Source organism: Dama dama, chromosome 22 (assembly GCF_033118175.1).
Source record: "Dama dama isolate Ldn47 chromosome 22, ASM3311817v1, whole genome shotgun sequence".
NCBI classification, from domain to species: domain Eukaryota; kingdom Metazoa; phylum Chordata; class Mammalia; order Artiodactyla; family Cervidae; genus Dama; species Dama dama.
The window spans coordinates 5,657,781-5,666,603 of record NC_083702.1 but is presented as its reverse complement, the minus strand read 5'-3'; positions in this window follow the sequence as shown (position 1 = coordinate 5,666,603).

The following is an 8,823-nucleotide window of genomic DNA, read 5'->3' as shown; positions in this document are numbered from 1 at the left end:
CTTACTTGTGCTCTGCTACATCTTTCTGACCTATTCTAAATATTTGGTGGAGTTATATTAAACATAACTCTCGGTTGGCACTGAGAGAGGGCATCAGAGGGCAGACACACTGACACCATAATCACAGAAAACTAGCCAATCTGATCACAGGAACACAGCCTTCTCTAACTCAATGAACCTAAGCCATCCCGTGTGGGGCCACCCAAGACGGATGGGTCATGGGGAAGAGGTCTGATGGAATGTGGTCCGCTGGAGAAGGCAATGGCAAACCACTTCACTATTCTTGCCTTGAGAACCCCATGAACAGTATGAGAAGACAAAAAGATAGGACCTTGAAGGATGAACTCCCCAGGTCGGTAGGTGCCCAACATGCTACTGGAGATCAGTGGAGAAATAATTCCAGAAGGAATGAAGGGATGGAGCCAAAATAAAAACAACACCCAGTTGTGGATGTGACTGGTGATAGAAGCAAGGTCTGATGCTGGAAAGAGCAATATTGCATAGGAACCTGGAATGTTAGGTCCATGAATCAAGGCAAACTGGAAGTGGTCAAACAGGAGATGGCAAGAGTGAACGTCGACATTCTAGGAATCAGCGAACTAAGATGGACTGGAATGGCTGAATTTAACTCAGATGACCATTATATCTACTACTGTGGGCAGGAATCCCTTAGAAAAAATGGAGTAGCCATCATGGTCAACAAAAGAGTCCAAAATGCAGTACATGGATGCAATCTCAAAAACAACAGAATGATCTCTGTTCATCTCCAAGGCAAACCATTCAATATCACGGTCATCCAAGTCTATGCCCCGACCAGTAATGCTGAAGAAGCTAGAGTTGAACTGTTCTGTAAAGACCTACAAGACCTTCTAGAACTAACACCCAACAACGATGTCCTTTTCATTATAGGGGATGGAATGCAAAAGTAGGAAGTGAAGAAACACCTGGAGTAACAGGTAAATCTGCCCTCGGAGTACAGAATGAAGCAGGGCAAAGGCTAATAGAGTTCTGCCAAGAGAACGCACTGGTCATAGCAATCACCCTCTTCCAACGACACAAGAAAAGACTCTACACATGGACATCACCAGATGGTCGACACCGAAATCAGACTGATTATATTCTCTGCAGCCAAACATGGAGACGCTGTATAGAGTTAGCAAAAACAAGACCAGGAGCTGACTGTGGCTCAGAACATGAACTCCTTATTGCCAAATTCAGACTGAAATTGAAGCAAGTGGAGAAAACCACTAGACCATTCAGGTATGACCTAAATCAAATCCCTTATGACTCTACAGTGGAAGTGAGAAATAGATTTAAGGGACTAAATCTGATAGACAGAGTGCCTGATGAACTATGGACGGAGGTTCGTGACATTCTACAGGAGACAGGAATCAAGACCATCCCCAAGAAAAAGAAATGCGAAAAAGCAAAATGGCTGTCTGAGCAGGCCTTACAAACAGCTGTGAAAAGAAGAGAAGTGAAAGCAAAGGAGAAAAGGGAAGACATACCCATTTGAATGCAGAGTTCCAAAGAATAGCAAGGAGAGATAAGAAAGCCTTCCTCAGTGATCAATGCAAAGAAATAGAGGAAAACAATGGAATGGGAAAGACTAGAGATTTCTTCAAGAAAATTAGAGATACCAAGGAAATATTGTATTTGAAGATGGGCTCAATAAAGGACAGAAATGGTATGGACCTAACAGAAGCAGAAGATATTAAGAAGAGGTGGCAAGTATACACAGAAGAACTATACCAAAAAAGATCTTCACGGCCCAGATAACCACAATGGTGTGATCACTCACTTAGAGCCAGACATCCTGGAATGTGAAGACAAGTGGACCTTAGGAAGCATCACTACAAACGAAGCCAGTGGAGGTGATGGAATTCCAGTTGAGCTATTTTAAATCCTGAAAGATGATGCTGTGAAAGTGCTGCACTCAATATGCCAGCAAATTTGGAAAGCTCAGCAGTGGCCACAGGACTGGAAAAGGTTGGTTTTCATTCCAATCCCAAAGAAACGCAATGCCAAAGAATGCTCAATCTACCACACCATTGCACTCATATCACGCGCTAGTAAAGTAATGCTCAAAATTCTCCAAGCCAGGCTTCAGCAATACGTGAACCATGAACTTCCAGATGTTCAAGCTGGTTTTAGAAAAGGCAGACGAACCAGAGATCAAATTGCCAACATCCTCTGGATCATCAAAAAAGCAAAAGAGTTCCAGAAAAACATCTATTTCTGCTTTATTGACTATGCCAAAGCCTTTGACTGTGTGGATCACAATGAACTGTGGCAAGTTCTGAAAGAGAGGGGGATACCAGACCATCTGACCTGCCTCTTGAGAAATCTGGATGCAGGTCAGAAAGCAATAGTTAGAACAGGACATGGATTAACCGACTGGTTCCAAATAGGAAAAGGAATATGTCAAGGCTGTATGTTGTCACCCTACTTATTTAACTTATATGCAGAATACATCATGAGGAACGCTGGGCTGGAGGAAGAACAAGCTGGAATCAAGATTGCTGGGCGAAATATCAATAACCTCGGATATGCAGATGACACCACACTTATGGCAGAAAGTGAAGAAGAACTAGAGCCTCTTGATCAAAGTGAAAGAGGAGAGTGAAAAAGTTGGCTTAAAGCTCAACATTCAGAAAACTAAGATCATGGCATCCGGTCCCATCACCTCATGGGAAATAGATGGGGAAACAGTGGAAACAGTGGCTGACTTTATTTTTCTGGGCTCCAAAATCACTGCAGATGGTGATTGCAGCCATGAAATTAAAAGATGCTTACTCCTTGGAAGGAAAGTTATAACCAACCTAGACAGCATATTAAAAAGCAGAGACATTACTTTGTCAACAACGGTCTGTCTAGTCAACGCTATGGTTTTTCCAGTGGTCATGTAAGGATGTGAGAGTGGGATTATAAAGAAAGCTGAGCTTCGAAGAATTGATGCTTTTGAACTGTGGTGTTGGAGAAGGCTCTTGAGAGTCCCTTGAACTGCAAGGAGATCCAACCAGTCCATCCTAAAGGAAATCCAACCAGTCCATCCTAAAGGAGATCAGTCCTGGGTGTTCATTGGAAGGACTGATGTTGAAGCTGCAACTCCAATACTTTGGCCACCTGATGTGAAGAGCTGATTCATTGGAAAAGAGCCTGATGCTGGGAAAGCTGGAGGGCAGGAGGAGAAGGGGACGACAGAGGATGAGATGATTGGATGGCATCACTGACTCGATGGACATGGGTTTGGGTGGACTCCGGGAGTTGGTGATGGACAGAGAGGCCTGGTGTGCTGCGGTTCATGGGGTCACAAAGAGCCAGACATGACTGAGCGACTGAACTGAGCTGAACTGATATTAAACATAAAGGAATCTTAATATCTGTTGAATTATCTATTATGAGAATCAGTAAAATATTCAGAGAAGAAGCCTTGAAAATAAAAATCCCGTGCGTAAGACAGTCACCCTGGCACGCCCCGCCTCCCCCCTGCCCCGAGCTCTAATGGAGACGACCTGGAGGCAGGTACCCACTGTCTCTCCAGGGTGGTAATTGTTGGCAGGCACAGATTACATGGGCCCGCTGCCCCGTGTAATATGACCTAGGGTGCACTGTGTGCATGCGTTTTCTTATTTATGCATTTGAGGATACCAAAACGGAAAGGAACAATAAGCTCAGATCCTACTTGTGGGCATGAAAAACCGCAGCTCTCACCCGCATCGTGTAGGTGTCCTGGAGCCGAAGAACCAGCAGGGCCAGACAGAGCAGCACCGTGAGGGTAGCAGCAGGGGCTGCCTGTGAAAACACGGGGTCGGCTGGCAGTGCGGGGAAGTGCCCCGTGGGGGCTCCTGGCCAACCCCTCGAGGTTCCGGGGCCTCCTCTGCTGGTAGCCTTCACTTCCCGAGTGAGGCAGGGCTGAGTGGAGGGCTCTCTGGCCACCTGGGCCCCGGGACCAAGCGCGGTCCCCTTGCTGATATAACCTGGACTCCTGGGGGCGCCCTCTCACACCTTCCCCGAGCGCCGTGCTCCGGGTCCCAGTGGCCTTCTCTGCCAGAACCATGGCACGGGTCTAAACACATTCAACCCCAACTTAGCAGTATTTTACAATAACCAAGATACTTCCATTTAGGTAGTATTCTCTACGCTGGTTCTGCCGTCATTGTAAGGAAAGAGATGTGTTAAGATAGGATGATATGGGACTGACTTTCTATTTGTGATTATTCCACCTTCTTACAATGAGCATGTGTTTTACTAATTTTTTTCAAATGTGCACAAATGGAGGAAGTGTATTACTTTTTCTTAGGAATATCCAGGGTTCCGCCTCACTGGTGCCTTACATGCGAGCCCGTCTCCTCCTCATTGGCTGACCCCAGCTCACCCCCCCGACATCCTCACTGGCCCCCCAGGCCCTCACCTCTCCAGCACTGCGGGTTTCTCATCAGCTTGTAAAACACCCTCAAATTTCTCCCACCCTGTCAAACATTGATGAGCCCTTGATACGCTGGGATGCTCCCGCCTCAGGAGTCAGCAGTGTGCAGCCTGTTCCATGACAGGGAGCCACCGTTGGTTTGGTAAACAGATACAGAACCTGCTGAAAAGCATGAGCCCAGTCTTGCTAAGGAAACAATATGTATGTGTGTGTGTACGCCTGTGTGTAGAGTGGAGACTGAAAGGCTGTTTGCGCGGTTACCGAGGGTGGTTACCATGATGCCGTTCCCCGTAATTACATTTTACGTTAAATTTCTGCGTTCATCAGGAAATAATTCATAATAAATGTGATTGTTCCACTCCTTCCCCTCGTCTCTGCATCCTTCACGCTGTGCTGCTTTTCTGGCCTCACAACCAAGCTCCTTTAAACTCCTGCCAACCGCCACCCCAATCCCTAAGCGGGTTCACGGGCCCACTGCCCTAGATGGGCTCGGCCACGTGCTCTGTCCTGGACACTGAGGCCCAGACCCTCCTTCCTGGACCGCGCCTCCTTCCTCTGGGACCCCAGAGTTCCCTATTTCATCCTGGGCAGCCGGCTCTTCCCCAGGGCCTGGACGTGCCGCTCTGCAGAAAGCATCCAGCCACCCCTGGGGGGCCTTGCTCACTCCGAGGACTCCCCAGTCTCTGGTCTAGGAGAGGGCCCACCTAACCTCCCCCGACCTGCCCCTGGCTGCCTCTCTCACACCCTCCCCCAGGGCAGAGCTCAGCTCTCTCATCGGAGCCATGACCCCAGCGGCGCCTTGAGTCCCCGCCGCCTTCTCCCCCAGCTAGTCCCTGTCCTGCCCGGCCACCTCCACTTCCATTTCAGGCCCCTGGAAGCCAGTCCCTCTTGGCAGCCCGCCCCTGCCCTGGGCTGTGGCAACAACTTCCGGGCAGCAGCTGGTGGCCTGAACTCTGCCTCAGGCCATTCTTGGGCCCAGAATCGGTCAAGTCACCTCCAACCCTGACCCGAAGAAGCTGCGTTTCTGCAATGCCCCCCACCCCAGGCATCGAGCCCTCCCCCTCCCCGGGCATCCCGCAGGGCCCTCCACCTCCTGCTGGCACCTGTGTCCTTTCCTCTCAGCCTCTCACCTTCACTCCTCCGGTGGCAGGAGCTGGGGAGACGGGATGGAGGCGAGACCCTCACCTCAGGGCACCCCAAACTATGAGCAGGGGTCACCTCTGCGGGGATCTGTGAAGACCCAGCGTGCCTTCCTCATGGCCTCTGAAACTCGGGGTTTGACTTTGTCAAGGGAACCAATGTGGTCACTAACTTGTATTTAGGTCAGCCCTTCGTAAACCAAGTTTTCCAGAAAGCTGATGTCCTTGCAGATGGGACTAGGGACTTTTATCAGTTAAGATAAATGGGGTTATGCTCCCAAAAGTTTCACTTCTCAGGGTGCGTGTCCTTTGGCAGCGGGTCGCCCCGCCTGAACCTTTCCCTGCCTCGGGACCCAGGGTCGGGCTGGGCGGTGGGGGAGGAACATGGCGCGTAAAGCTGTCCATCCGGGTGTCACCTTCCCTTCTGCCCACCACTTGTTGACCACAGCAAGCCACATGGACGGGGGCATGGAAACGCAAGTCTACCTTTTGCTCCGAAGAGGAAGAGCAGAAATTCTGGTGAACAGGGTCACTGAAAACCTCAACCCCCCCAAGTCTTTATGGCAGAGTAAATAACCCAGGAAATGCTGGGTTAAAGAAATCCAAACAGGTGTGTGCACTTCAGGATGTCTGTCTCTGAAATGTTAATACGTGGGGAATGCCCTGGCAGTCCAGTGGGTATGATCCCAGGCTTCTACTTCAGGGGGGAGAGCAGCGGCAAGGACTTGACCCCTGGATAGGAACTAAGGTCCTGCATGCCACACGGCGTGACCAAAAAAAAAAAACAGTGTACATCGTGACCATCAGAGACGGCAGAGCTGTGACTGTGTTCAACACGTCCTCAGCCACCCTGGCCCTTGTACACAATAGCCTCTCAGATTATTTGGCTCAGGACTTGTATTGCAATCTGCAGGTCAAAGTCATGGCTTATCTTTGAGAGGAGGCTTCCGTAAGAGGATAACAAGGAAATGCAAGAAGAAAGCTTAGTTTATTCAGCATTCACAGTCAGCCAGGCCCCGTGTTCTCTCCTTAAATCCTCACTGCGCCATTATGCTTTAGGAACTGCTATCTTCATTTCGTCCTGGAGAAAACTGAGGTTCAGGCAGCAGGAGCATGAATTTTAAATAAGTGTCTAGCTTGTGTGACTCGTGCTTAAAATTTGCTCGTTTCACACATCACAATCTTCTGTGTCTGAGATGGGGAGCAGTAAGACCCTCAAAGCCTCACTTTGCCTGGAAATTTCCACGGACGGAGGAGCCGAGCGGGCGAGAGTCCATGGGGCCGCAAAGAGTGGGACACGGCTGAAGCGACTAACCCAACAGCACTGATCGCATTTCAAAGCTCACAGCCTGCCCTGCGGGAGCACTGGGCAAGGGGATGAGAGAGCTGGGACCTGGGGCCCCTGCTCAGACCTTTGTTCTCTTTGTTTGGGCACAAGGGTGTCCACTTGCTGTCCATGTGACGAAGAGGTCACTCTCAGCCCTGCTCCTTTCCCACCTTCATCCGGGTCACGCTAGGGAGCACAGATGTCCCTGGCAGCTGCCATGAATGTGCATCCATGGATTGGAAGAGAACGCAAAGGCCAGTGGCTGTTGGCAGGGCGACTCATCTGGAACCTGCGTTCACAGCCTCGAATTTTAGTCCTAAGAGCAGCTACGCAACACAGCAGGGCTGGTGGGGGCAGGAGTGCCCGGTAAGGGGCAGGAGTCGTCGAGAGATTGTGGACCCAGCGGACCCTGCCAACAGCCTCAGTTTCCCACCCAGAAATTTCATTTCTGTCCCAGCCCTGAGTGTAGGGCGGGTGTGGAGGGCAGTCATTCGGGGCAGGCCTGTGAGTTCTGCCCCACCCTCACCCTAGCCAAGCCAACATGGTCCGGGACAGACAGAGGGACCACCCCTTTCCTCGCGTTGGACCTCCATCAGTGAAGTGTCTGTGTGAGGCTCTGTTGGTCCAGGTGGTACTCGGGTCTGCAGCTCCCACATCCCGGGGTCTGGTCCATAGAGGCAAGACAGAACGGCTCACCCTGGGGGTCTGCAGTCCCTGAAGCAGCCCAGCCTCAGCCTCTGCCCAGATCCTGGCACGGCCCTCCCCCATACCTCCAGGCACAGGCTCACCTGGAACAGGGGATGTCTCAGACTTGGGAAATTCTGTGGGTGGGGGGTCATGCATAACCAATGTGGTCAGGCCACAGGTGACATTCGGAATCCTGGCAGCATCTCCACCGGTGGTTTTACAGATGAGGATTACAGAGAGGGGGAGGTCCGATCCCAAGGCCCACACTCTGCACCCCATGTGGGCTTGGTGGAGGGGGGAGAGGCGTTTCTGTCCACAAAACAGGGGATGGGATGGCCCAGTGACCTGGTTGCTGGCTGTGCAACTCTGGGCAAGAGCCTAACCTGCCTTTGCGGGCTGCTATGGAAATTCTCTGTGCAGTGCTGTCCCAGAGTCCATGGGGATCCCAGGCACTTCCTAAGGGCACGAGCCTCCAGAACCCCAAACCCTGCACCGCCCACGCCACCCCCCAAGCACCTGTTATGTACAATTTTGACTTAGAAGTGAATTTTTGAAAGGAACCTTCATGTTATTATCATTCAATGAAAAATCTCCACCATTTGCCATGGACCGAAGACATCATGCAACACCTTGCAGGAAGTCAAAGACATGAAATTCTATTTAGATGCTGGTGCCTACTGCAAGCTTGCTTCCTCCTGTAAAAACGCTGCAAGCTTGCTTCCTCCTGTAAAAAGGTAAGTGAATACACTGTCAGAAGGATATTAAGAACCTAAGTGGCAGACTCCCTCTGTGGCTCAGTGGATAAGAATCTGCCCGCTAACACAGGCCACAGGAGTTCTATCCCTGGTCCAGGAAGATTCCACCCGCTGCGGAGAAACTAAGCCCCTGAAGCCCAAGTACTGAAGCCCACGCGTCCTAAAAGTCCACGCGCTGCAACTCCTGAGCCTAAGTGTTGCAACTGCTGAAGCCGGTGTGCCTGGGGCATGCGCTCGGCGACAAGAGAACGCACTGCAAGAACCCAGCCATTGCAGTGAAGAGGAGGTCCCCTGGCGCAGAAAAGAAGACACAGGGCTACCGAAAATTAAAAAAAAAAAAAAATTTAAAAATTTAAACAAAGAACGTTAAGTAGGCAGCTGTAAAGTTCTAACTGGTTTAAGGGATGAAAAGGAACCGGCAAGGGAGCTCTCCATCTCCACTGTCTATGGAGCTGCGGGAACTACCCTCTCCACCCTCACCTGGCA